We start from the raw sequence: 18,063 nt of genomic DNA, 5'->3' as shown, positions 1-18,063 counted from the left end.
TTAAACGAGCTCTAAATTATATAAATTTATGGATTTTATTTAATTTAAATAACAAAAAAACAGAATGCTATTTTTACCAAAGAAAAGAGTCAGTTACAAATTGTAACTTATTGCAAAACTAGTTAAGAGAGCTATGTAATATCTAGGTGAAACTTAACACACAAGTTTATTAACGAGTTATTATTACGTTATTATTCAATAAATGCTATAATTTTAACCCTTTTTCAGAATTACAAAAAAATAGAAAAAATAGTATTAAAAGATGTATTATTATTAATAAAAAAAAAACAATGGTATTAATCATTCTAGCGAACCTAAGTTTAAACTGAGCATTTGCTTCATGAGTCTGATTGTTTTTTTTTTAAATTATATTTACATTTTACAAATCGCTGGCATGAAAGCTATAATGAGTCCAAAATTTAAAAAATAGAAAAATCTCAAAAATTTGAAGAGTTTAGGAAAAAAACTGGCATTCTCGACTATGACACCAAACTTATTAAAGGATAGTCAGAAATTTCTCTTTCCGACTAAATTAAAAATATATAAATAATTTAGTACTAAAACATTTAATCACCCAAGCAAACTTAAGTTTTAATTAAGCATTTGTATTGTGAGTCTGATTGTGAGAAGAATTTAGTTTTTAGATCTAGTTAGTTATTCTTATAAATATTGTATTTACTTTTTACTCAATAACTTGCTTGCTAGAATGAAAAGCTATGATAAGTCAAAGTAAAAAAAGTACATAAAAAAGTATATAGAAATATAAATTCTTGAAAATTCTTAGCTAGAAAGAAAAATTAAATAAAGTATAAATCGCTTCATATTTTTGGCACTCCACCGACACCTCCGATATGTGCAATAGTGTCCCTTGAAAATTAATGAATTATAGAAGTGAATTTTGAATATGTAAAATATTAGTAAAGAAATAAAAAGTGCAATAAAAATTGTTCATCTTTTTAAAATCACGTGTCTCCGAAATTTCTGGACCTGCCTTTTCGAAAAACAAATCTACTATTCGTAACGTCAATGCAGATCATTTGTTTTATGAATAATTAAAATCGCTTGAATTGCTATAATATTAGTTTAACATCTTAATAATAATCTAAAGTTAGTTTTATTAGTTACAATTTCCATGATACGGCTCTCAGTAACAATTTTATCGTATTGGAAACTGTTATCCATAAAATCACTAAATATTTTGTCATATTCATAAAAAAAACTTGAACTGAATTCAAATCAATGCCAAGAATTCATTGACAAACAATTCAGAATCTTTTACTTAATCTATTACTTCTCATAATAGCTAATTTATCACATTGAATCATTAATTATGTAAATTTTTTTACCTGCCCACAACTAATATGTTTTTATTATTTTCATATTCCTTATAATTTTTAATTCTATTCAATTCCACTATATAATTTCGATTTCTCTTTCCATCAATTTGATAAATTCAGCGAATTCAATACAATGTCATTTTAATAAATTTGAATAATATATTGCTCCATATTGGAAAATGATTATATAAACAACATTGAATAAACACAATATCAATGCAGTGCTATGTAATATAATATAATATTATTACTATCATCGATATTGTGCAAATGGTTTGCATAATTAATATTTTAATAACAATGACAATAAAACATGATATTTCCAATGTCGAGAGGATTTAGTTCTTCGCTCATAGCCATAAAAATAAACTTTGAATCAGATTTTAAATTGAAATATATCTGTTCACTTTATTATGATGTAATATATATATATATATATATATATATATATATATATATGTGTGTGTGTGTGTGTGTGTATTTTTGCCACATGAATCTATAAAATAAATGATAATTTTATTACATAGATAAAATTATTTAATTTTGGTTCTGGGCGTACTAATGTGTTCCATTTTAGAATAAATGTTAATTATCCATATATCCCCAAAATTATTGAATGTATTTTTTGTATAAGACAGATTGTAATTAATAAAAGAAAAAAAAATTAAAAAGTAATTTTGATTCTACTTTGACTATTATTTTAAATTTGTCATTTCTACATAAAAAAAATGAATTTCACTTTTTTATTGATTTATGAATCATTATCAATATTTTTTTGTCAAAAGCACTCATACAAAATTGCTCACGAATATGCAAAACTTTTGACTTGTTTGTAATTGCAAATCAAGTGCAAAACAATCAATTACAATTTTTCACGAGTGCTTTCAACAAAAAAATTGTGGTATGGGTTTATGATCAAAATTTATTAAATTAGTAGTGTTGTGAAAGGTCAAAATTACAAAGAATAATATGAAGATATTAATTAATTATCATTGATTAAAAGTTTAAATATAGTTTTTATCGCAAATGAACTAAAAATAAAATTAATTTCGAGTATATTTTAGCGTAATTAATTTCCGCGCAACCGAGTGGAAAAGCTATAAAATAAATTAAACACTTTCTACAAAACTAACATCAGTACGATGGACAAGTTAAAAAAATAAACTACCTCCGTCAAAACACATTTAATTAAACACATCGAGTGCGAGGAGAATTTTACTATTGAAGCTACCACATTTACATACCTTACTGCAGATATATATTTTTTTCAAATTCAAGATTTTGTATTTATTTATTTTATTGCAATATAAATACAAAAGTAATGCACAATAAAGCATATGACTCCATATTCACATACCATCAGTAATATTTTGATAATATTTTTATATGTAATTTATCTCCTTTTCTCTTTTTCAATTAATTAAAATATTAGCTATACCGGATAAAAATAAAATAATTGTTTTTGTCCTATTTTGCCCTATTTTTAACGCTTTCAGAAACTTTATGTTAGCCAAACACAATAATAAAATTTCATTAAAAATTTATTTCCTGAAGATTCGTACCATTGACTTTACGCAATAAACTTATTAGGCCCTGAAATTAATTTTACTTCTAATTTTGAGTCATACCTCCTTAAACTTAAATGAGATTTAATTAGACTTAGAGTTAATAAATATCATTTATAATTTATACTTTTAACTAAAATATAAAAACTAATAATATAAAAAATTATTACTAAATTAATTATTATTACAAAATTATATCTTTACCAAAAACACAAAATATTTTTTTTTTTTGAAAATGCATATGGGCTACTTGCCCATGAGAATGCAGATTTATACAAATATATTATTTCATAAAAAACATACTTCTGTATCATGCATTGGGGACATTATTTAAATCATGTGCTTAATATTAATTATGATCTTTTGGAGGATTCATGAAATATCTTTTCAATGTCTAAAATTGAGTGAGCCTCAATACATCACTAAATAATTTTTTTTAAATACAATAAATGTTATTCGTCATCTTAATTTTCTCAATAATAAGTGGTAAATAATGAAGTAAATTAAGTTAAAAAAATAAATTTTACAAAATGAAAGGTAAATTAAATTAATGGTAATTCGACCTCTGTTGATGAATATTTCTTTCGAAATACCAGATCAAGGCTATGTACAATAAGAGCTTTGGAAAAAATATTCAAATAAAATTTAAGCTTTACATTGGTTAAATAGTGTAGCTATTTTTCGTAACATCCCTTCAAAATTGAAAAAAGACATTGTACCTATTTGCTCCCTGGCTTGGGGGATCTTATTGAATCCATGGGGTAAAAAGAGACAGTTGACAAATTTCAGAAAAATTGCAATAAACAAAATTCTATAAATGTTTCTTAGTTTGGGAAATCTTACCCTGCCCATGGGGTAAAAATGCAAATTTAAAAAAATAGGAATTTTACTGAACTTAGTTCGATACTTGTTTGTTGATACATGTTATGTTCCATGTAGTTCATTTAGTTTAGGCAGTATAATTACTAGAAGTCAAATGGAATCTTTGTGCCACGCATATATATATATATATATATATATATATATATATATATATATATATTAAATGGTAGATGCTTGGATTTGTGTATATATACACAATGTATATATATATATATATATATATATATATATAGATACAAGTGTGTGTATGTGTGTGCGTATAGGCTCACGGTTAAATTATCATTATCATAAGTATATATTATCTAAATTATTCAAATCACATTTGAAAAAGCCGACAAATAAAACACGAAAGTGTAATAAAATAATATTTACATGCTAATATTATAATTATATTGTATGTATATTTAATAATATATTGTAATTTTAAATATAGTATAAACATCAATAAGCATGCTTTAGAATATGATAATACCAATAAATACCAAGAGTTTACAAATATTACTGAAATTAATGATATAAAACAAGTTAGATAATAGATAATGATATGACTACTATTTACTAATTAAAAACATTTTTATAATGAAAAAAAAATTAAAATATAACTTACACTTGAAAAAAAATGATAATACAACCAACAGAAGATGTTATAAACTTATACCAAAAAATACTTGTAGAAAAAATTAAACGAATAGCATTACGGCATTAAATTAATATCACAAAGAACATGTAAAACTGTAACACTGACCCCAATGACCACTTGACACTTCACTGTTCGCCGGCTGGCGCGAGTGGCTCGACAACGCGCGTCGCGACGGAAACAAATGGGCGGCAAGGACGATCGGCGCGCGTTACTCGCGAAAGACAAATGACAACGACGAATAAAAAAGATGAGCCGCAGTGGCCGGCACACTACTGAATGTACCGAGAACAGTCGACTTGCTCCGGGAAAGGAGTACTCCCGCTACTACTGGGTAAATGAAACAGTTTACTCGTAAAGAGCAATATAAACAAATTATCACGAAGCGGACGAAATCGAAATCGAGATGATAAGAGTTACATCTGCAGCGGAACGCAAATACGACTGGTGGCTGCGAATTCGCGTGCGAATTGATGGAATTGCATTCTTCGAATGTAAAACGCGCGAGTTCATCATCGCACCATCGCAAAGCGAGAGAGCTAATGACAGGGTTGGGCGAAATTGCGGAACTGCCCCCGGAAACGATGTTTCCTTTGATTTTTACTGCATTCGGTAAAGAAATTTTCCGTTCGGTAAATTTAAATTAGAAATGGGTTCAAATTACAGTGATTGCATTGTAATTTATAAAGATTTCAAGCCCTTTCATTTTATATACAATTAGATAAATCAGCTAAAAACGAATTATAGGCTTGCACTGAATATTCGGTTACTATTTGGTATTCGGCCGAATAACGAATAGTTGAAATAAAAGGCGCCACCGCCGCTCAGCAAAAGTATTGTTTGTGAAAATTCTATTTTATTATTATTTATTTATTTCAGCCTAATGGCCTAGTACATACATCATTATCTTAAGCCACAATATTACCTTAAACCTACTTTATGTACAATAAAATAAACAGAAAAACCTAATCAGGAGGATCTAATGACTTTAGCGTTCTGGACTGGTTGCCCAAAGTATTGTTTGTGTTTTATGCAATAAAGAGCTTGCGATGGATCTGTATTTGGAAGTCTTCAAATATGATATGAAGTATTGAATTCGATATTGTGTATATAATATTTTAAACTTTGTCGATTTTTTAGATTACAAAGGATCACGTTAATTAATCTTTCTGAATATTCGAAGGATTTTCTCACAAATTTTAATAATGTTTACAATATTATGTTTATAAAGAAATATCAGACATTTATAAAAGAGATCTATTTAGTTTATTTTATTTAGATCTATTAGTTCTATTGATTCTATTTTGTATAAGGTATTTTTATGGTATTTTAAAATAGTTGCTTGAGTATTATTTTAATAACTGTTTAATAACATTTTATAATTCAACTTAATACTTCATTAATAACACATAAGATATTTATGTATTCTTGAAGTAAAATGTAAAATCTGTAGACGATATAAATATTATTATTATATAAATACCATTACATTAAATAATAAAATCATTCCAAAAATCAACATAAATTTACATAAATTGCAGTTCATTTTCAATTTGAATAATGCAATACAGATGTTTCATTACGAGTGTAAATAGAGAAATGATTATTTGTGTAATTGAACTTTGTAAAGACTTTGTAATTAACATAGATTCTATTTATACAAGGTTTACAAAATACAGGTATGTATCATCAAGACTCAACCGTCTTACTTTGAAATTATTGCTATATTTTTTGTAATTAGTGAGAGCATTTTTAGGGATCCGAAGAAATAGAAATAGATATGTGAATTGACTATTTCATAAAGATATCTAATGATTGTTTTTTTTACATTTGGCTTTCAGCTGGCTTCTCAATGGATAACCTAGGTGGTTGTTAAATTTTTACATACTTCAAATCGGTAGTAGTGGGAATTACCAATAAGGTTCGAACTCGGAACCTTATGGTTGAAAAGCGCTACCAAAGCAATAATTTACTCAAAAAAAAAAACGATATACTATATATACTCTAAATACAGACAATAACTGTGATATAAAGCGTAATTTATCAGCATCTTATTCAACATAAAAATACTGAAAAATAATTTTTGATTTCTTCTGTAGGTATTTTTATTTTCCACACATTAGGTCGTTTTCCACGAACGGATTGGTTTTAAACTAGTATTTATATGCAATATATGGAGGTATGAAAAATTATACTTAAATAAAGTAGTAATATAATATTTATTGATAATAATTAGACAAACAAATTATAATACCAGCCCTGTCCAAAAGCGTGCAGACGCAACATTACTCATGCGGTCTGAGAACGTACAGGCATGCGCAACAGTTTTTACAAGCTTCGACATGTCTCATATACCACCATTCTTCACAACATATTTGTTTTTCAAGAAAAAACCTAATTGTAAATAACATTCAACCAATCTTAAAAAACGTAAAAACTCGAGTAAGCGCAATTTACTGTCCACGCGAAAAACTTGTGGAATAAAAATGTAACAAAGAAGCAAAATGAATTATATACTCGATCTGCACGTGTGTGAATAGGCCAATATTTTATATATTGGTCTGGTGTCTATATATCGGCACATATATATATCATCTCATGTTTTATGCAAATAATTTATAATTTATGAGTAATGAGTAACTCTACTTGGTACGAGTGTCCGAATCGTATCAAAACATATGAGTTCACAAGTTAATTTCTTTTACATAAAGTTGAATCCATTGAAGCAATACTGATAAATAAAATAACTATACCACAATTTTAATTGATATCTGAACATACTGAGCTTTTCAAAATTTTTCAAATACATCGATCCCATGTTTTACACGATATTCGTTTTGCGCGCTTTCGATCTTACACGTTTTTTTTAACAAAATTTATTTATTCCAAAAATCCTTAGAAACCGATCAAATGTTTAAAAGACGATACCTCATACAATTTCCTTATTTCAGTGTTTAAACCGTTTATTATATCCTAAAATTAGTAAGTGTTTTATAGAGTTGATTTGACAATATACTTAATATTATATTTAATTATACTTAATATATTTTTGTTTGATCCTAAGCTGTAGATTTATACTTAACGTGCATTAAAAAAACACCTCCGTACTGTGTACTTCGTTTGTTGTTTAGGGAAACAAACGCCTGTGAAAAATGTTACAAAACAATAAACAAGAGACTAAAGTAAGTAATACTAAAAAGCATAGTTGTTGACAAAGTATTTTAGAAGAATTCATTAACACAGATGAGAGTTGTTAATAAAAGTTAGAAAGAATTACAAACTTTTGTATAATGTACCGATAAATGTAAGGCAGCAGAATTTCACAAAATATACTGCTTAAAAATTAAATATAAAAAGGGAAACAATGCAACAAGGCAAACCCCATACAAATATCAAATGTTAAAATAAAAATAAAAGTTACCTTTTCATTTTAATAATTTAACGTGGACATAAGTCAAGTAACAAACACACTAAGTATATGGCTTTACCATTAGATTTAAAATATTGCATACATTAGAGTTAGTTATGGTGTCTTAAAGCAAATTCATTAATTAAAACTTTTCATCTCATAAACAAATATCAGATAAATTGAAAAAAAAAACAGAAACTAAAATTCCAATGTTTTACTCAAATACAAATTATAAAAATTTAAAAATCTGAAGTTTGCTTAGAGGTTAAAGAAATTTCATTTCATGTGAGAACTTGAAATTGAGCAAAATATATATGCACATTATTAAAAACTCTAAAAAAATCCTATATCTTGATATGCATATAAAGTAAAAGACTGAGGTTTGTCCCGAAAATGATCAGTTTCAGCACTTGCTCCATCGTAACTGGGAAAAGGCCTACGACGTGCGCATTGTTAATCGAATAAAATTAGTGATGCATGGCATTGTGCCTTCAGGAAAATTGCTGGATTCTTGTACAGTGATTACTCATTTTTGAAATAAATATATAAATAAGTAATAACAATTATTTTAAATATTATAGAATAATTATTAAAACTACTGTAAATTTCATCGTCGTATTTTATAAAGCTAATAATTATAATAAGCTATGTGCTTATACTTAACCTTTATCTATGTTTATTTACAAAAACGAAAACATAATGAACACACACCTCGACACAAGCAATATGCTTTTTGAATTACTCTATGTTTGATGTGCCGTTCTATCAAAAACTGCTATTTCTTACACTTTTCACTACGTATCTCCGAAGCCGCTAGGCTTGCTTTCGCAAAATATAGACAATTATTCACTCAATCAATACGAACTGAATGTTTCTTATATCACTCTAATCGGAATTTCCATTCTCCGGAAAGTTAATAATCCAACTCAATTCAGCAATTATTCCAAAAACGTTTAGGCGAGATTGCAACTGTGCACTCTTCTATCAAGCATTCTTGCAGACAGCTTCTTTGTTATTTTGTTATTCATGAAATTTACCTAATGTCCATTGGGCAGATGTAAATTATATCCAAAAATAAAAAAAAATCTAAAAACATTACATACACATTCATGAAAAGTAACGAAATTGACAAAAATTCATCATCGATTTTTTGCGACTTCGCATTAATACACTGTTTTGGAAATGAGTAATTTTTAAGTTAAGAGAAAAGGTCTGAGGCATCTGAAGGTTTACTAGACAAAAGCTAAGCCCGTATCTTCTGACGTTATGTGTTCGCACGATCCGAAAGGAAAAACATAAACCGGGCGGATATTGGTTTCGATGGTACGCAACTACTCATGCTGCCGACCCCTTTTCCTTATCTATTCGAGAACCAATGTTTACCCATCTCAATTCACATCCGGAACCTAAGTTTAAGAGTATCTATGGGAGTGCGAACAATCTGATTTTTACCTTATTGTTAGATACATTACAACGACAATTCAATATACTGAAATTACTTCAACTGCAGACAAACTATTTTCGAGAAAATTTTATTATTTAATTTCAATCAAAGAGGCCATAATATCTATAGTTTTCATAGTATAAATATTCTAACCGATACTTTTCTATTAATCGATTGATGAAAATTGAATAATTGAAAATTGATGATAGGTATAATGATCTGAAATTCTAAAATACTTTTAAAAGTTATCCATTATAGCAAATATATAAAACATCAGGACTAAATTTTGATATTAAAGTTCGATAAATGATTGGACCAAGATGCTATAGGCTTTTTGTTTTTATAGAAAAGATAAGTTAATTAAAAAAATGGTTTTACGCCTATTAAGATTAAAAATTTATAAACGATATAAAAATAACTACATCCTCCGAAAAATTTACCATTTTCTATTTTAAAGTCCAACTAGTAACAATACGTCGTTGTGATGTTAAATATAATAGATTTATTTAATGAAATATAATTATTATAAATATTTCATATATTCACCATTTAGAGAAAGTTGTGAAACATAATAAATTTATTTAGTTGTGATTGAAGATATATAGTTACCCTATAGGGGCTTAAAGGACCGCAAGTAAAAAGGTCCACCTACGATATATGAATAACACGTTAAGTTAGGAATTTTCAACAACGATATTTGAAAGTAGAGGGAAAATATGTATAAGCAACCATCACCTTGATTCTTACGGCATCACTATCAGGACATAATTGGCAATGTTTTAAAATCCATAACGACAGTATTTTAATACGTTGTTTTTTGTGTGGGTATACGTTATTTAATTTTATAAGATGCATTGTTATTTTGAAGTTAAATTCAACTGTTTTGTTCATATACTCTAAATAAAAGATTACATGTGAGTGTGGTAAACAGGGCCAATTGAACATTTACCATGGCAAAAATATAAAAAAATAAAAATAATTCAGGTTAAAAAAAACTTTTTCACAAGAGATAAATTAATAGTTATTCCAACTCTTCTAATGAATATTTCTGACAAAATACCAGATTTAGGTTATATATTGTGTGATCTTCGTAAAAAATGGGTCCATGAAATTTATATTTTGCGTTACGTTTAGCTATTATATAGTAAAATCTCTTTAAAATTGAACATAAAACATTGGATCTGTTAGGCACCTGACTGTTCCATTTTACAGCGCTTATGGGGTAAAAAGGACTAGGTGAATATTTAAAAATAAAATAACAAAAAAGATCATAGTTCTGCAATAATGAATTAGCTAGGTAATTAACTGAATATAGTCATAGTTGTTTCTTTCATATGTGTTATTTGTTTTGATGTAGTTGGTTTTGTTTTCACAGTATTATTGCCAAAAGTCAAATTGAATCTTTTTGCCCTGATGAAGTTGATTACTTTTATTTGTTTGTGTAAATTGATCAAATAAATCATTTCCAAGGCGTTAAAAATATTTAATTAATTTCATTAATTATTTACAAAGGCGCGAAAAGATCACCTTCATCTTCAGTAATTATTTACTTCAGACTGAATGAAACGTTTGATTAAAGAACTCTTACTAAATACATCGTGACCTATAAAACTGTTCCAAGTGCTAATAAATCAACATTTGCACAATACGAACGAATGCTATGCTCAACGCTGACTCTATATTTCTTGACAAGTCGATGTTAATAAACAAGTTGAAACGTAACTTCAAGAACAAACAGTGAAAAATAAATCAGCTACACCGCAAAACTATCGACAAACCATGTACACAACTCGAAGAAAATATTGAATTCATCGTGAAGCCTTGCCGCGTTCGATGATATAAAAACGACACAAACATCTATAGCTTCGATGGTATCTTTTATCATAAATTTATTTATCAACGGCTTCCTGTCACAATAGCGCACACGTCAGAAATATTCAATCAGAATAGAAAATACAAACAAGAAACTAAATAAGATAATCAAAAACAGCAAAAATGCAATTATAAAACAATGCACGAACATGCAAATGCAAAACGCACTGTTCAACTGACTTTCTCCATTTGTGCGTCTAGAAAACAAAGGACAAGGTCAGATGATTTCAAAGTCGACGGGATGTATCAATACCGGTTTCAATAATATATCTTATGAACGAGAGACCCAGTATTTGATCCCATGCTAATAAGATATTACCATCAGCATCAACTTTTACCATCAAAACCAACAAAGACGTTTTGCACAATTTTTATTTTTTTAACTAAACTATGGTCTCGTACGTTCGGAACAACTAAAAGATATGGTGCTGAAGTACTAGAATTTAAAAATAGTGCGCGTAAGGTTCACACGCAATTGAAGTAAAACTTATTTGCTACTGTACAAGATGGCATTTAAATAAAAATAAATACATCATATAATAATTTTGAAAAATGTTTATTAGTAATATGGTATATACACATTTTTATAACGATAAATTATAAATTATATATTTATAATAGCATTAAGAATATGTATAATATTTGAAAACAATAATGTAATTAAAGTCATACTTCAAATATGACATGATCGGTTTGCCATTGTAATTAGCATTTAGAAATAAACCTTCGTTAGAGAAATGAAGTAATTGCCGATTAATAAATTCTATAATATTCGTTTACAAAGTGAATTATGTTAAACAACGCCTAAACAAATATTGTTTTCGCAACTTCACTCATCATGTAATTGTGTTTGAAGAACTTCATGTAATTAAAATTAATATACAGTAATTAACTGCTTGTATTTTTTTCTACTTTTTCATTGGCGATATGATTTAATTCTTTGAACAGCTGTAATATCTGTCTTCCCTAAAAATATTTTCCATTTTAATAACTTCAAAGATTTATAGAAACTACGAATAATATAGAAATAATTTCTAATCGATAAACTTAGGTTTAGTTTACAAAACAAATGTTTAATTTGTTTTATTATTTTCAAAGAACAGTATAAAATATTCTTCTGATTCAGGCATTTTTCATTAAATCAAGATTTGTACTAGGGTGAGTGTAACTTTAAAATGTTTATTTAGCCATGTCGATTTCATTCATGCCGTATCGGTACGCATACAACGTTGATGCCGATACGCATATAAAGACTGATTTCTATTCACATACACGACGTCTAATCACAATCGACCCGTATAGAAATGATTTCATCTAGAGCCGTAATGACTTCCGTTGCATTTGTACGGATTTACACATCTAGTCTAGATCTAGTCGCGCCTAAAAAAGTTTTACTTCAAAAAAATAAAACTTGTGCTAAAAAATAAATGTAATTATTTTAATATAGCATTTTATTAGAGAATACATTTCGAAATCGATTAATTAAATGAATATTTTGAATATTATGAATATAGTCTCTTTGAAATTTCATCGATATTCATAAAGTACATAAATGAATTTAGTGTGAAGACTGATTCTATATTGATAGTGAAAATTGAGGAAGAATATTATTAACGACGCAAAATGTATAATATGTTGCAAAAACTTCCCAATGTGTAATGGCACTCCTAAAAGCCACAAAAACCCTTCTCCCTTTTTTGAAACTATAAAATAAAAATAGGATACATGTATGTATGTTTTCTGTGTTATATATAAAAAAAAACAGTACAAAATGAGCTAATCATCTTTTCCTCAAATTCAGAATAGCTTACATGTCAATGTTTACGAACTTTTGTAACATATACGCGCAAAAAGTTTTAATGATTGGAACTGAGATTAACATACCGCTCGTTTAATGTCATTTTTGAGTTTTCTGGAAGTAAGTTGTACGACCGAGTCATTAAAAAATATTGACTAGGAAAATACTTTGAAGAAATATTTGTACCATTCCTGTTCGTAAATTAATCTTCGTAATTTCTATATGGCTATAGTTAACTAGTTTCAAAAAGATGATGAAAAACTATATCTCATAAAAACTAGTGGTGTATGGCATCGTGCCTTCAGGCAAATTGCAGGAACTTTCCGTACCGTAACGAAATATTTGAAGAATTTTAAATGCTTTCAAATAGATTATTATAAATACTGTAAATTCGTACTTTATAGAAGAAATATAAGAGCTTATAAATTGAAAGATGTTTTTTATATATGTTATATGAAAAGTAATAATCAAAACTTGATCAAGCGGAGTTAGAATTAAATTAGAATTAAGAACTTATCTCATATTTCAAAGAATTCAATAACTCGAATTGCAAAGTTAAAATTATTCATTTGAAATATGTATGTGAGCTTTAGAATTTTGGATGAAATTTAAATTTAAATCCCAATCAAATTTTCATGATTATTATTTCTATTTATTGGTTATTATTATTATAGTTAGTTATTTTTATTATTATTATTATTTTTTTTTTTTACTTTACATTATAGATTTGTTTAGATTATGTTCTTACTGTAGCTCATAGAATCACTTTATACTGATTGTTACATACGAATTTAATAAAAAAAAAATAATAATAAAAATCCCAATCACTTTTTTGGAAATTAAAAATGAAATTTTTGAAATGAATTGAAATTTTGAAATAAAAAAAAAAAATGTTTTGCTATCCCTAAAAACTAATCGTATCTTCACAAGCTAAATGTTTTTTGAATATTGCGAATCGGACGCTTTGTTTACTCAAAATCTGACATTTCTTACACTTTTAACTCATTATCTCTGGAAACGGTTGGCCCTGTCTTTGCTAAAAACTAATCACTATGTCTTCTCATCATTGCGAATTGAATGTTTTTGGAATCAATTAAATCTGATACACTGTTCTCTCAAAAATTAATTTCCATTTTCTGCACTTTTAACTTCTTATCTGGGAAACGGCTGGACCGATCTATCCCGAAAACTAATCTGCACTAATCCCCATAAGTAGAAATCGAATGCTTCTTCAATTATTCAAATCGGTCGAGCGGTGCTCCCGAAAACGTCGACGAAAAATTGTATCCACACATACATACCTCCGAAACATGAAGATACGCAAAAACTTTCAATTTCAATTTTTGGACCATTACAATAACTTACCCTACGGAAAGTTAAAAATTAGAATATATTCAAATATGATAGTATTATATATTTGGTTCAGTTTAAGTACCAAATACTGTCTTATTCCTAAAAATGATTTTATTATCTGTATTAGTATTATTTTATGAAAAATAACTGGTAAAAAGCAAATAACTTTGTCATACATAAGAACGATTAGTTTACACATTACATAGTGTAACAAATACGTACTTCCGTGTTTAAGTTTTGCCAAACGTAATATGTACAAACATAATGAATCATATTTAAAATCGTGCCATGACTTAATAAGCGTAAGAGAAATTCAAAATTCTGGCAATGAATCTCTGTTTTATGTAAATTATTGCCAGATCTCGAAGTTTCGAAGAAGGAAGGAATAGTTTTTCTATCGTCTATCGTAAGTAAGTAATATATCATATTAGCATCTGATAGAACAGCAAACAGAGTTGTATTGAATGTAACCAATGACGCCAAGAGGTTCACAGATCCGTCAATAAATAAACGATAAAATAGTTGTGTTCTCGTGATTCTAACTATAGACAGAACAAAAACAGATGCTAGGTCGAGCGTTTCGCATACAGAATGTGTCGGAATGTTTTTGCATGTGATAAAATAAATGACGTCAGACTAAAATTATCTCATAGACTGTAATAAAAATTGATCGATAATGTAAATAGTCCAAGAGCTTTAAAATTTGGACGAATATATTTACATAATAAAATTCAACATTCGTTTAAATCAGTGATGGTCAACGTGTCGTACTAACAATAGGGGAGGAACATAGTCAGATGCTAATTAATGATCTCATTTCTCAAACGTGCTAGTTGGCATACTAATGAATATACTAATCAAATTAAATAATTTATATTAAATTATAAAGAATTATATTTTTTATTTCCGAATAATTACAGAAACTAAAATACTTAGTGTCCTCTCTGTGCTAACCATAAAGAAAACCATCATATCGGTTCAAGACGATTAAATGTTTTCACGAGTTCCTCAGTATCGTGAATGAGTTTCGAGTATTTATTAGAAATAGAGTTAAACAATATAATATTTATAAAAAGGTAAAAAAACTACATTTTAAAAGATAAAAAATTTAATCGATCAAAAATTAAAAAAAAAAATTCTCAGAAAATAGCCATGGACTTTCGACCAAGTTCGATGTCATGCAGCATGATGACAAGTGATGACTTTCCACTTGAGGTTATAGGCCTCGAATATATTAAGTGAAAATCGGCTTTCGCGTGCATAGCTTCATATAAAGTCATAAATAATCAGAAAACACTATGAAGTATGTATGTTATTAGTCACTATAATAAGATAAGACAACTGCTGGATTACCTACCATGAACAAACCATATATCCTCTACAAATTCATTATACGAACAGATTATTGTAATTAAATAATAAACAAAATACCTTTTCTCACAAATGACAAATTTATAGAAATTCATACACATTTTTAGCAATCAAAGCAATTCATACCTTCAATTACATAGAGGAGATTGAGTATAGTTATGTCACTTATTTTTTAATCAGCGATAATTTTGTTAATTTACCAGTTAGCTGGGAGAAAAAGTAAATTAAATATTTGTCTATGTGGATATACTGAAATACTGTTTGCACTCCCAGGACGGTTGTGACAGGCATGAACATAGATTAAAAATTATTATTCGCTATTGTAATATAATATATAAGCAAACATAATTTTTTAAAATAAGTGAACAAAAAAACTTTGTAAAATCTTTTATCTTCTTCTATTGAATTTTCCTTTCCCTTTCACTTTCGCATTTTGTCTTAAATAAGTTAAATATTTTTCATCTGTTTAATCTTCATCCCAAAACAACAAAAAATATATGTCACAACCGTACCCAAAGCACACTTTTGAAAACAAATCATTGCTATGAGTAAGCTGAATTATCTACGCAACAACTGATTAATTAACGCTGGTAATTAACTACTAATCTTCAACTTACAGCAAAATAACAAACAAACTAATCTATCTGTATACAAGTAATAGTTATTATTAAAAGGAATCGAATAAAAATACTTACTTTTGACTCTTTAAAAGTAAGGTGACCATATTTTTGTAAGTCAAAACGGGGACGGTAATTTTTAGTTATGGTAATCCGGAACAGGACGAGGGGGCGAAAATAAGAAATACTATTTAAGAATGCAATATTTTTTTTTAAAAATCAGAATTACCGACTTCTTAGACTTTATAATTCAATTATATGTTATATTATATCTTATATTAAATTTTTCGCTTTTAAACTTTTTATAAAATTCTTTTCATCTTTATAATTACCTTGAAAAAAAAAGCACTTATGCCAGACAGTAGTCAACAAATTTCCATAATTTTTGTTAATTTTTGTCAAAATTATTAATGTAAGAAGCTATTTTAAAACGCCTTCAAAATTTTGTATCCAGTAATTTTTTTTATTCATAACGTATTGTTGTATATGAGTTTACTCTTTGTACATAACATTTTATAGATATTTAATCAGTAATTGTAATTTTATTATCAAATAAGAGCGAAGATTCAATTTAAGTCTGTACTTTTCGAAACCCCGGGACAAAAGATCTAAATTCGGGACATATGATGCTTTTGAAAAACCCGGGACACAAGGTGGAAAATCGGGACTGTCTCGGCCAAACCGGGACTTATGGTTACCTTATTAAAAGCAATGCGGTAATGTAAAAACTTAATGAACAAACATACTTCATCCTGAAGCCTTTGGACCCTATCTCAGAATAAGTAGTTCAGCTGTTATGGCGACTATAACTACCGTACTCATATATGAACTTCACACACCGTAATAAAATATTCGAGTAATGACATTAGTGAAAATTATCAGAATTATGCTTGGTTAAGTCAACGAGCAATTCTTGCCGCCAAGAAATATGATGTACATGCACTGAATTTCACCATTCAATCAAAAACAGCTGGCGATTTGGTGACATACCAATGATTCTGACTGGTCTTCCGTTTGACTTCAAACGATTGCAATTTCCAGTTCGCCTTGTGTTCGCAATAACAAGTCTCAAGGCCAATCGCTTAGTGTTTGCGGGATAAAATTCAAATAGATTATTTTGAAAATCATTGTTTTTCACATAGGCAGTTATACGTTGCCTGTTCACGATTTGGAAATCCATCCGCTTTGTTTGTGTTAACGTAACACCAAAAAACAAAAAATGTGGTTTACCAAAGAGCACTTCAATGAAACGGATAATTTGCGGATTCACTTTCATTTACTTAGAGAAGTTCAACTAAAAACACATCATTTTTGTGTGTTTTCATTTTTCAAAATAAATTCATTACTGTTGTATAATAAAATCAAATTTTTCCTTTTCAAATATAAACAAAAAAATTCTTCATTTTTCTCACGAAACCATCTGGAGGCGAAACGGAGTTCGTCGGGTTTGCTAGTATATATATATATATATAAAAGTGTATGTGATAAGTATATTATAAATGTAATTTTAGTTATATTCATGCAAGTAAGCAATATATTCATGAAAAATGAATTCATTAAAAAAATCTTACAATAATAACAGTTAGAGAGCGTGCTAAAAAGCGTACGTAAATGTATTGCATGTGCTTATTACATATGCATATAAAACGTAACGAAAGTAATTTCCAAAGAAAACTGTAATTGAAGTACTGTAAGACACATGACGCGGAAGCATGCACATAAAACAGAAATAGAATTTGCAACCTTCACACAGTGATCGTACGGCAGAAATAGATTTT

The 18,063-nt window shown here is 27.9% G+C and overlaps 1 protein-coding gene across 2 annotated transcripts in view; it reads right to left on the bottom strand.

Moving 5' to 3' along the window:
- The window catches only part of LOC113378001 (beta-arrestin-1), a gene marked incomplete at its 3' end in the record, with an annotated part of 290,018 nt that overhangs the window by 188,929 nt on the left and 83,026 nt on the right, over positions 1-18,063 (bottom strand).

This window comes from Ctenocephalides felis, unplaced genomic scaffold, assembly GCF_003426905.1.
Source record: "Ctenocephalides felis isolate EL2017-DRISC unplaced genomic scaffold, ASM342690v1 CF-g0.4_SCAFFOLD_01886, whole genome shotgun sequence".
Lineage (NCBI taxonomy): Eukaryota > Metazoa > Arthropoda > Insecta > Siphonaptera > Pulicidae > Ctenocephalides > Ctenocephalides felis.
Note: the sequence above shows the minus strand (reverse complement) of the source record. Positions and strands in the feature narration are given on the sequence as shown.